Below are 13,657 nucleotides of genomic sequence, written 5' to 3'. Positions count from 1 at the left end.
AGGTCAAGTCACACTGAAACAAAGAGAAATAAACACAGAGAAATAAACAAAGAAGACGTGACAAAGGGCAGTAGTCAATAGTCATATTGTTAATAGGCCTATTGGAGAGAGTAATTAGTAATTAGCACTCGAGAGTTATCGTATTTTACAAATGTCACTTTTAGTATCGTACTTTATTTTTCATATATTATTGTCATATTTTCACTTCACCCTTCAATTTTCAGTTTAGGAATATGTATAAAAAGACTCAAATTTCAGTTAACATGTATAATAACTGAAATTTTTAGTATTATGTATATTCCTGAGTGAAACAGGTAATATATGTATTAACTGTTTTTTTCAGGGAATATACATATTAACTGATTATACATATTAACTGTAACATATATATATACATATATGTACTGTATATATATATATATATATATATATATATATATATATATATATATATATATATATATATATATATATATATATATATATATATATATATATATATATATATATATATATATATATATATATATATATATATATATATAATAATATATATATATATATATATATATATATATATATATATATATATATATATATATATATATATATATATATATATATATATATATATATATATATATATATATATATAATATATATATATATATATATATATATATATATATATATATATATATATATATACAGGAGTCCTCGGTTATCGGCGGGGTTCCGTTCCTGACAGTGTGACGATAACCGAAAATCACTGACAAGCGAAAATCAGAGATAATAGCACCGATCCTCGATTATCGGCGCCGATAACGGAGGATCAGCGCCGATAACCAGGAATCTGTGTTGAAAATCTTGTTATCATCGTCGCTAGACAAGCCCCATAAAACTGGATCACCAATAACCGAGGCCGCCGATAATTCTTGTTGTGGGGGTAGTAAAGCTTTTTCGTGTTTGTAAGGTTACATGTAAAGGCTCTAAGAACACAAACCCCAGTGACTTTGGAAGTGCGTCATGAGAGCAGTCCTTAAAGCTGCAGTGCAGTAGACATTGCTAATTGAGCATAGCCCTATCTGTTATGTTTTATACATATGCTTTTGTTTTAGTTTGCCATTAAGGAGAGCGAGACGCTCTTATGGGGTGGCCGAGCTCTATTTAAAGGACACATATATGCATTTCATAGCTTCAATGCTTTAAGATGTTATCGTGGAAGGTTTGGAGTCAGAGCAAACTAGGGCGAGAGACTTGATGCAGAATCTTTGTATTCAGCAAATAGTTTGATTCCTCAGCTCTCTCTTGCCGAAGCTCAGCAATATTGGCGATCAGGTGATCTCCTGAGCGTTATGTATATTCGTGAGTACGTGCGTTACTTTGATCTAGATTATGCCAAAATCTGCCCTAAAAGTGAGTTTGATCGTTCATTAACGTGATAGAACTGCAGTTGTCCAGTCATAGCTTTGGAGTGGGTCCAGGCTTTGAAAATCGGCAGATAAGGTAGAGTCTCAAATCTCTGTTTTTATGGGAGAAAATTGAACTTGTGATTTTTACCATGACTTTCTAATCATTGTGAACTTGTGAACTGGTGTGGGAAATTTAATATGAATATTCATACCTCTTTTATATTATTATTTTGTTATGTTATGTTTGCCATATCTTGGCTATGCATTTTACACTTTCCATTATTGTGTTTTGCATTTCATATATTTTTGGGAGTTTTCTATCATGTTTAATTCTTTCAACAGATGTCTGTGGACTTGTTGGAATAACATGTGGAATTGTGGTAGACTGTTTTTTTTTTTTTACATGACTTTTAGTTATTGATTTGGGAGTATGTGTGATTTTGGGGATTTCAGGCTATTAGCCATAATGAGACTTCTTTTAATCAGAAGTGCTTTGCAGTTTAGAGTTTAGTTATCTGACTCGATAATTCATTTATTATGCATTTTAATCTTTGCTTTGTTTTATTCATTTCTTGTTGGGTTATTTGAATAATAAACCTATTTTTGTAGAAACGATTGTGTTTCTTTAAATAGTCCATTTAATTGCTTTGAGAGAATGAGTGAGGTTAGGGTGGATGAGCTTTGGTAAACGATGAGAGAGAGAGTCGATACACGGTGAGAGAGAGAGAGAGAGAGAGAGAGGGGGAAATGTGAGTGTGATCATGGGTTGAATCTTTTCACGTCTTTTCCTGAAGAAGATCGCTAGGATTACGCTACGACACTTCTAAAAACAAGTGTTGATCTGTTCCTTGTAACAGATTTATATATATATATATATATATATATATATATATATATATATATATATATATATATATATATATATATATATATATATATATGTGTGTGTATATACTGTTATATAATATATATATATATATATATATATATATATATATATATATATATATATATATATATATATATATATGTACTATATATATATATATATATATATATATATATATATATATATATATATATATATATATATATATATATATATATATATATATATATATATATAAAACACGACACACACAGGCAGTCCCCGTATCGGCAGGTGTTCGTTCTGATGGCGTGATGATAACTGAAAATGAAAAGTGCCAAAAATTGTAAAATCGGTTATCGGCACCTCTGTTAGGTATGTATCGGCGCCAGTACCCGATTATCAGCGCCGATGAGCAGAAATCTGTGATTTTCGGCACCGAAAATTGCTGAACTTTGTCAATAGACACGTGCGTAAAACTGGATCACCGATAACCAAGCTCACCGAAAACTGGGGATTTCTGTATATGTAAATATATACATAAATGTGTGTGTGTGTGTTTGTGTGAAAACTAGGATAGGTCAGCAATTGCAAAAACCAAAACTGCATTTGCAAATTCAATGTGTGATAATTTTTAATTAAGACTAGACCACCCATGACCTGTTGGGTCACTTTTTTAGTTACTACATTTTTAACAAAAGCCCCATACCTGTACCCATACACATATCCGTACCATACCTATACCCATACCCATACCATACTATACCATACCATACCCACACCCACATCTGTACCATACCCATACCCATATCTGTACCATACCTGTACCCATACCCATATCTGTACCATACTTGTACCCATACCCATATCTGTACTATACCTATACCCATACCCATATCTGTACCATACTTGTACCCATACCCATATCTTTACCATACCCATATCCATACCATACCCATTTCTGTACCATACCCATACCTGTACCCATAACGATACCATGCCCATATCAATATCCGTACCATGTCCATACCATACCATACCCATATCCATGCCATACTCATACCTATATCTGTACCATAACCATATCCATACCATACCCATACTCACAGGTAAATTAACCCTAGTAATAATAGTCAGTAAAAGTCTACAGGCAGCACCAACCCCTTTTACTTTCCAGTGTGCAAACAAACACACAAACAAACAAACAAACAAACATTTCAGAGCTTTAGTATTATACCAGACTATCCATGGCCCGTTGGGTTACTATAACAAAAGGTCCGTACCCACACCCATATCCATACCATACCCATATCCATACCATATCCATACCATATCCATACCCATATCCATACCCATATCTGCACCTTACCCATACCCATACCAATGCTCATACCCATACCCATATCCTTACCATACTCATACCCATACCCATACCCATACCCATACCCATACCCACAGCTAAATTAACCCTACAAATAATAATCAGCAAAAGTCTACGGCAGCACCAGCCCCATTTATGGGGTAGGGGGAGGGAAAAGAGAAGTGAGAGTAGGAGGGTGATGAGGAGGGGAAGGGGAGGAAGGGGATGGAAGAGTGAAGGGAAGGAAACAGGGAGGGAGGGGGAGGGAAGAGTGAAGGGAAGGGAAACAGGGAGGGGAGGGGGAGGGAAGAGTGAAGGCGAGTGTGAGCGGAGTCAGCTATCTTCTCCTAACACTACTTGCTATTCACACACATTAAGAAAAGGGAGTCTCATCTAATGTTGTGAGTAGTTTGTACTTGAGCATCAGGAAATTTGAATTTTGGGGGCCTACTTTGAATGGCTCACTGTACCTTTAAAATTCATTACAGGCAGTCTCCGGTTAATGGCGGACTTGGTTAACGGCGATCCAGTTTTATGGCGCTTGTCTAGCGACGAAAATCGGCAATTTTCTGCCCTGAAAATCGCCGATTTCCTCTTACCGGAGCTGATAATTGGGTACTGGCACCAATACATACATATCAGAGGCGCCGATAGCCGAAAATCGGCGCTTTTCAGAGCCGATAAGCCCGAAAAAGTGCCGAAAATCACCGATATTCAGTTGGTAGCGATTTTCGGTTATCTCACACCCTCAGAACGGAACCCCCGCCGATAACCGGGGACTGCCTGTATTCCAAAAAACAAACCCCGAAAGGCACCCCTGCAGAATACAAACTTTGAGAAAAACTAAGTTTCACGGCTGAGTCTTTCACCGTTATTGCTCCACAGGTATGTTAGGACCCTCGCCCACCCACCCACCCCCTACCACATCCCCTGAATGCCAAAAATCAATATCTGGATCTCCGGAATGGCTTAACGGATTTCAATGAGATTTGGCATTGTTAGAGACCTTAGTGGGAACTTCTAAAGCCAGGATTTCATCCTGGTCGGTTGAATATTTCCAGAGTCATTGAGGGCCAAAGTCGGGGTTTTTATGTACACCGAGTTGCTGGGCTTTATTAACTGCCAACTACCGTTGGGGTTGATATGTAAAACCTCAGGTTTGTATGCTTGGAAAACTGCAAATTCCTTAGTGGGAATTTAAAGCCAGGATTTCATCCTGGTCGGTTGAATATTTCCAGAGTCATTGAGGGCCAAAGTCGGGGTTTTTATGTACACCGAGTTGCTGGGCTTTATTAACTGCCAACTACCGTTGGGGTTGATATGTAAAACCTCAGGTTTGTATGCTTGGAAAACTGCAAATTCCTTTAAAATTTGTCATATTAAAACCTTTATACAACAAAATATATGCACAATTTAAAAAAGAAGTAATTCGAGGAAGAATTATTTCATAGAGAAAATATGTGTCAGATCTCTAATATACAGTGCCCCCCAGTTTCACGCGTTTCACATTTCCACGGTTCATTTTGTCACGGCTTTTTGCAGAACACATCATTCACTTGTCTGCGGGGGAAATTTCACTAATTTGCAGATTTTTCTTTGGGTTGTATCTCTAAAATTATCACTAATTCGCTTTTTTTCGTAGAGCAACACCGTTTATTCACTAATTACTGTATTTTTTCATTAAAATATAAGTATACTGAGAGAGAGAGAGAGAGAGAGAGAGAGAGAGAGAGAGAGAGAGAGAGAATGATGGCACAAGAATTTTTTAATAAATTTATGGGAGATGGTGAGGACTAGGCACAAAACAACGTAAACCAAGAACTTACTGTAGTAAATAATTTTTCTATGTATTTTTGTATGTAATCATGAAAATACTAACATGACGTAACAAACGTAGCATTTTGTTTGGACGTACGTGTCCTGTCGTTCTAAAGTACCTAAGTATTTTAGATGCTCTTTACAGTACTGGTAGTATCCTAAAACATGTACCTGTACAGTAAATATAATTTCAAAATCATCTTACAGCACAGGAAAATATCAGTATATGTAAAATGTATGCCCAGTGCATTACAATATGCACAGAACAATGTACAAAGTTACATAGGCCAAAGAAAACATGCACTGTATGTCTGAATGGTAGGGGATACTTAAGAGTAACAGTTGTAGGCTGGTATACTTAATTTTGCAACATGACTTTAAAATGATATTAGGGTGTTGTGGGATGATAGTTTAAGGTATTTTTTTTGTTTGAACTGTCAAGTTTAGGGATGAACTGTTAAAATAAGTAGTTATAAGCATTTTAGGGGTGTATATAGCCTACTTAAGAGTAACAGTAGTAGGAGAGTACTGTAATGTAAGGTTACTTTGGGTGTTTTGGGATGATGGTTTCGGGTGTATTTTTGTTTGAAATGATATTAAATTGTTTAAGTATGATAATTTAAGGTATAGTGTTGTTTGAACTATCAAATTAAGCAGTGAAATGTTAAAATAGCAAGTTATAAGCATTTTAGTTTACGAGGCACAAGGTATTTAGCAGTTATAAGCCAGTACTGTATAAGCATTTTTAGAGGGGACGTTTGCATTTTCGTGTTAGGTTCTGGAACCTATCTCTGTGTAAAAATGGCGATGGGGGAACACTGTACTCCCAAACAAAAAATATGGGAAAAATTCAGTAAAATGAATGGTACCTATGTTAAACCCACCTAGACATGCCATATTAAAAGATGGAAAAAGAATACTTGATCCAAAAGAAATAAGTAATGTAGTCGGAGAAAACGTAGCAAATGTAAGTGGTGATAAAAATTTAGATGAACACTTCCGCACAAATAAAAATGATATAGAATTAATGATAACAAATTTTTGAAACAATAGAATAATAGAAAATTTAATATGGAAGAGTTGGAATATGGTCTCTTGAACAGCAATAAATCTGCTCCTGGAGGTGACAATATTTGTTCTGAGATGATCTGCCACTTAGCACCATTGGCAAAGTCATACCTTTTACAGTTTTATAATCATTTATGGATTAGAAATTTATTTCCTGATGAATGGTGTAAAGCTATAATAATTCTTATCTCAAACCTGGGAAGGGTCCAAATAACGTAAATAATTACAGACCAGTTTCTTTAACAAGTTGCGTATGCAAATAACAGATGTACAGTATATTGGATTCTTTATCTAACTTAAAAGACCACATACACAGAGGGATTGAATGAATGGACATTTACCTAAATTTATTCAAAACTTTCTGACATCACACTTTTTGGGTGAGAATTGATGATATATTGTGAAGTATATTCCCACTTGAAAATGGTGTTCCACAAGGAAGCGTCCTTAGTGGCACATTGTTTACTATAGCAATAAATGTTATCAGTAATAATCTACCTATTGGAATTAAAAGTAATCTGTATATGGACGATATTACCATACATTATTCAGCATCTCGCATAAAACTTACAGAATGAATCATTAATAAAAGAATAATAAAAATAGATGAATGAACTCATCTGTAGGCTTTAAATTTTCCGAATAATAAAAATAGATGAATGAACTCATCTGTAGGCTTTAAATTTTCCATAGATTAAAGCAATTGTGTTATATAAAAATAAAAAGTGGAAAAAGATGAAGAAATAGATTTAAAAATCAGAAACCATAGCACAGTGTATACCAATTGGCTAGACAGCAAAATTTTTGGGATTAGTATATGGTACTCACTTGATCTGGAAAGCCCACATAACATACATGAAATCAAAATGTAAAAGAGCATTATTCTAATTAAAAAATTATTGAACCCTACTGGGGTAGCTGATAGACATACCTTATAATGTATAGAGCAACAGTGCTGTCTATCATTGATTATGAAAGCGAAATATATGGTTCAGCATCAGACGCAACGCTGAGAAAGTTAGACCCAATTCATAACAAAGGCCTTAGATTATGTTCAGAAGCCTTTAGATCATCACCAAAGTCATCTTTGTAAGGTGAATGTGGTGAACTACCTCTCTTTCCCCCTCTCTCTCCATAGAAATTTAGTAACAATGAAGAGTGCCCTGAAAATTCAGACAGGTATTTCACCAACCAAAAAATTTGAATTAAGAGATGTATTTATTAATAATCATTTACCACCTTATCCAGTTAGAGCTAGAAGATTGAGTTACTGAATGTAAATACACCATTACCTTCAATTGTAAAATTACCTCCTTCTTAGACTATGAATATAGTGAAAATTTGTACACCCATGAAATATTTATCAAAAAGTTACTCATATACCACAGAATACCATAGACAGCATACAGTAGAACATATAATCTGAAAAGTTCCACATTATGCAATATACACAGATGGATCTAAGTGACAATACAGAGTGGGGTATGCTGCAGTATCCCAAGACAAGATGTATTAGTTCTTTCTACCTGATAATGCCTCATTAATTACAGCTGAGTTATGTGCAGTAGCATCAGCCATGAAAATAATTAAAGAAGTCTCATTTAATAATTTTGTGATTTTTAGTGCCCCCAGAAGCACTATAGAAGCCATTCAAAGCTATAATAAAAAAAATTATATTGTACAACAAATTAAGTTTTCACTCAATACGTTGTATAATAAAGGGGAAAATATTGAATTATGTTGGATCCCTGCCCATGTAGGGATTAAAGGAAATGAAGAGGCTGATAAAGCAGCTAAAAAACCAGTCCACATGACAATAGCAAATGTAAACATCCCTATTATAGAAAAACAATCGTAAATAAATTGCAAAATATATGGAATGAGGAACCTATGTAAATAGAAACGTAAAATCCTGTGTTGGAAAATGGAGTTCGTCATATCATAGAGAAGCACACACACGAGTAATCTGACACATCTTCAAATAGGTCATACTCGTTCGACACAGGGACACAATGAACAGTCCTTGTGGCCCTCCTCCCGAATGCTCAGAGTGCAAAGTGATGATAACGGTCAAACATGTATTTTGTGAATGTCCAAAATGTAAGCAACAGCGATTGTCAACTTTTGGAAGTAAGTCGTTGAGGGAAATTTTGTCAGAATTGTCTGCATTTTCAGTCATTCCAATTTTAACATTCATAAAGAACTGTAATTTAATTGATAAAATATAGAAGTAAGTAAACAATAAAAAACAGAAACCCTTAGGGTGTTTAATGAATTTGAAAACAACAAAATTTTAAAATGTTACGTAACTTATTCTGAATTTTAATATACTTTTTTGTGTGTACGTGTGGAAATATGAGTAAATGTATTTATTATGTGTGTCTCTGTGTGTGTTCCAGTGTGAGAGCATATGCCTTTGTGCAGTTTTTAATTTAATTTTCATTCTTTCATCACCACACCGAATGACCTATTTAGTCCCAGTGCTTGGCCTCTGGTCTAGACCTGGTATTTCATTCGAATTCTTCAGGCCAGCCCCATGAGAGCTGATAGTCAGCTCAGTGGTCTGGTTAAACTATTTTATAATAAAAGAGGTTGTAATACTGCTTTAAAATACCATGCACCATTGCATTTATGTTGTCTTGGATGATAAGGAGGAGGATGATGATGATATTGCAACACGAAGGGACTGAGGGTAGACCTGGTCATTAGAGCGTTTAAGTACCAGATAATTTTTTCTGATGAGTTGTAGACAGTGCAGATGTAGTATTTTCATATTGATGTGAAATTGCAGTTCTGTTGCTTGTCAGCATCCATTCGCACATTTAGTACCAGAGGTCCTTCATTCTCTTTGTTGTAAATCAGTGGAATGGTCCTCCTCTCAGTTTCATTGATGTTGTTGCTCGTAAGTTTTAAAACACCATGCACCTTTGCTTCGTGTTGTATTGAATGATGAACTTTTTTGGCATATTATTTTGCAAGTAAATAAACTTTTACATCAACGTTGTGTGAGATGCCCTCAGTATACATCCTAGACAATGAAATTTTTGGCTGCATGCTAAGAATGGTGCCAGGACGTTTCACTACTGGAACGTTCGTACCCGGACATTTCGTTACCGGACACTTCGCTATTGGACAGTTCGTTACTAGAACCCTTTGCTACTAGAACAATACGTTACCAAAAGCTATATTTGCCTTGTTTGTTGAATCGGTGGGGATTCAATTTTTTTTTTATTGGAATGGTAACATAGATGTTAATAATAATAATAATAATAATAATAATAATAATAATAATAATAATACAATTTGGCAGCAGACCCTCTTCTAAACAGGTTCTACTGAATATTATTGCTCCTTCAGCTGCATTTATTTTGTAGAAGACTTTTTCTATTTTCCTTATTGTGGACTTCTCTTCATTGGAGGTGCGTGCTAACAGCTCGCCTATATTTGTCATTTCATGGGGGAAAAGTAAAAAATCTGGATTCTGCTTCTTTATATATTCTATACAGTTAGTTATATACAATTGTTGCCGCGACGTTTCGACAGACTCTTCTGTCATTCTCCGGCGGGAGCTAGTAGAGGACTGGCAGATTGCATAGGTCCTTTTGAATTTATACACGGGCTTCAGGGGGGGGCGGTCATGGACGGCGAATTCTGATTGGTTGCAGTCGGTGAACTTCAAGCCAAATTTCTGCAGCGAAGCTCGATCCTGACAGATCTTTGCAACCTGGGAATATCACTCATTCCAGTGTTCCCATTGGCCTGCCGTTGCGTGATGTCATGCCGACTGACATCATTGGTAGTTTGGCTGCTATTGGGCGGAGGATGAATGATGTTATTATTTACTCTGTGTCTTAGTCGGGGTTGTCTCGAAGGGCGCCTCGCTCATCAGGGGCGTCTCCATTCTCAGGGTTGTCATTTTCAGGTATTCGTTGGATTTGGTGGGTGTTCTCCATTACTCTTCTCAAATTCGTGGGTAGGAGCGATGCCTCCTGCGTCGTATTCATTGTTGGGCGTGGCAGGAGATCCTTTTTGACAGATGCATCGTGGTCATTCCAATATAAGCGCCGGGGCATCCCCGGATAGGACATACAAATTGGTAGACCACGCTCTTCTGCTTGAGGGGTTCTCTTGCTGGCGGGGAGGGGTTATTCTTCATCACGAAATCATGGGTGCGGCGGTTCTTATTATAAATTACAAGTTTATTTTCTTACTGTCTTCGGTCGGGGTGACGTTTTCCATGAAGATTTTCTTCAAGGAGCTCTCGTCCTCACAGTACTGGGGATGCATCCGGGCCTTATAATATATCTTGATGTCATCTTGGGGGGAAGGTTGTGCGCTCTCACCGTTGTACCATTTTTCCAGGCCAGTTCGAATTTCTTTGTTGACGAGTTTGTTGGTGAAACCATTTCACCAACATTTGTGCAGCATGTTCGAGTGCCCTGCTAGGTTTAAGAATTTGACGGTCAGGACCTTCATTAAAAGGGCCCTCTCCCACTGTTCCACCTGGCAGGACACTAACAAGGAATTCGAACGTGCTGCACAGATGTTGATGAATAATGGTTTCACCAACAAACTCGTCAACAAAGAAATTCGAACTGGCCTGGAAAGATGGTACAACGGTGAGAGCGCACAACCTAACCCCCAAGATGACATCAAGATATATTATAAGGCCCGGATGCATCCCCAGTACCGTGAGGACAAGAGCTCCATGAAGAAAATTGTCATGGAAAATGTCACCCCGACCGAAGACAGTTAAGAAAATAAATCTTGTAATTTACTATAAGAACCGCCGCACCTGTGATCTCGTGAAGAAGAATAACCCCTCCCCGCCAGCAAGAGAACCCCTCAAGCAGAAGAGCGTGGTCTACCAATTTGTATGTCCTGTCCAAGGATGTCCTGGCACTTATATTGGAATGACCATGATGCATCTGTCAAAAAGGACCTCCTGCCACGCCCAGGAGGGCGCCATCATGAACCACGCCCGTGCTACCCACAATATTTCCATCTCCCGCGACAGTATTATACAAAATATAAGTACAATCGGGAGAGCTGCCGACCCTCATTGCCGAGAGAAAACCAACAACGAATACGACGCAGGAGGCATCGCTCCTACCCAAGAATTTGAGAAGAGTAATGGAGAACACCCACCAAATCCAACGAATACCTGAAAATGACAACCCTGAGAATGGAGACGCCCCTGATGAGCGAGGCGCCCTTCGAGACAACCCCCCGACTACGACACAGAGTAAATAATAACATCATTCATCCTCCGCCCAATAGCAGCCAAACTACCAATGATGTCAGTCGGCATGACATCACGCAACGGCAGGCCAATGGGAACACTGGAATGAGTGACATTCCCAGGTTGCAAAGATCTGTCAGGATTGAGCTTCGCTGCAGAAATTTGGCTTGAAGTTCGCCGACTGCAACCAATCAGAATTCGCCGTCCATGACCCCCCCCTCTGAAGCCCGTGTATAAATTCAGAGGGATCTATGTCATCTGCCAGTCCTCTACTAGCTCCCGCTGGAGAATGACAGAAGTGTCTGTCGAAACGTCGCGGCAACAATTGCATAGAACTAACTGTATAGAATATATAAAGAAGCAGAATCCAGATTTTTTTACTTTTCCCCCATTAAATGACAAATATAGGCGAGCTGTTAGCACGCACCTCCAATGAAGAGAAGTCCACAATAAGGAAAATAGAAAAAGTCTTCTACAAAATAAATGCAGCTGAAGCAGCAATAATAATAATAATAATAATAATAATTGTATAAACTTAAATAATTGAGAAAAAACAATCTTGCAGTTATAAGTCATCATTTATTTACTAGCTAGTATCACTTACAATGTATGTAATCATAAAATCAAAATATCATAAAATAAAAAGTGTTAAAAGAAAATTGACTTTAATTTCAGTACTAATTAAAGATTCAAGTTATGGGCGATAGCTTAAAGAAAATTCATTTTACACTCAGGGTCGTAGCGATTAATAACTTTCAGAATCCTCTGCTGACAATCCTTATACTTTTTTTTCTTGGAAGCTGGGTAACTGCAATTTATTTGTATTATTTTTGTTCTCGGTAGTGCTTCCTTGTTTTCTAAGACATCAATAAGTTTCCAAGTTATTAGTTGTCCTTGGCATTTCATTAATTGTCCTTTCGTACACATTCCACAAATCTATAGGAAACAAGGATCTAGTCTTCTCCTCCTAGTTTGACGGACTCGTTCACCACCAATATAATTTGTAGCGAAGTAAGAAACAATTTTTTCTCGGATTCTGTCATCATCAATTAATTCTTGAAACCCTTCGACAACGTTGTTTTTTGGGTAAAAATGCCAGTGCTGGGAAACACCACACTTTCAAATTAAAGTCATCGTCTTCATGGTATCGTTCCTTGTATCCAGCTTTAAACTGTAAGATTGTAAACATTCTGAGCTAAATGAAATAAACAGCAGGTAATTTCCATTTCTTGAGAAACAGTCTTCAAAGAATTTAAGACTGCTTTTTCAAAATCAACCACAATATGATCTGGCTCATAATTTTGTACAAGCTCTTTAATTATAGAAAAGAAGCGTTTGCAAGTGGCCTCGGTTATGTCAGGTAGTAATGCAAAGAGTAAGGGAACACTTATGTCTTTATTTTGAACATGCAAGATATATAACTGGTAGTATATTATTGGACAACGCTTGAATGTTCCATCGCCTGCCCATACTTTAAAGTTTTTCAAATCCCTTAACCCATCTTCAGATGCAAATATTAAAATCCTTTCAAGATCATCGTCACCACTATCATATTGCAGAAATAACAACCCATTACTCAGTTTGGCGTACTCTTCAGGAATCAGGTAACCATGCTGTGATTTTGGGATTGGGGGACATTTATTTTCCTTTTGCCTCTAACAGAGTATATCACAGCTTAAATTTGATGCAGAAGGAAGTTCAGCTACAGCACATTCTTGTAAATTCTTCAGTTCAGTAACAAGCAAAGTACAAGAGGAGTCCTGCACTGACAGATGATGCTGTGGCTGTACGATTATGCTCGCCAACTATCTTTATTATCACGTAATTTTCCTCATCAGTGTTTTCGCATGTCCAATATTATTTTGTTCCGTCACTATTTTGCTTTTGTT

At 36.8% G+C, this 13,657-nt stretch overlaps 1 protein-coding gene across 6 annotated transcripts in view; it reads left to right on the top strand.

The window, feature by feature from the left end:
• LOC136834444 (omega-amidase NIT2) overlaps positions 1-13,657 on the top strand; it is a 262,580-nt gene that overhangs the window by 19,841 nt on the left and 229,082 nt on the right. The gene's annotated exons all lie outside the window — the stretch shown is intronic.

This window comes from Macrobrachium rosenbergii, chromosome 53, assembly GCF_040412425.1.
Source record: "Macrobrachium rosenbergii isolate ZJJX-2024 chromosome 53, ASM4041242v1, whole genome shotgun sequence".
Classification (NCBI taxonomy): Eukaryota; Metazoa; Arthropoda; class Malacostraca; order Decapoda; family Palaemonidae; genus Macrobrachium; species Macrobrachium rosenbergii.
Note: the sequence above shows the minus strand (reverse complement) of the source record. Positions and strands in the feature narration are given on the sequence as shown.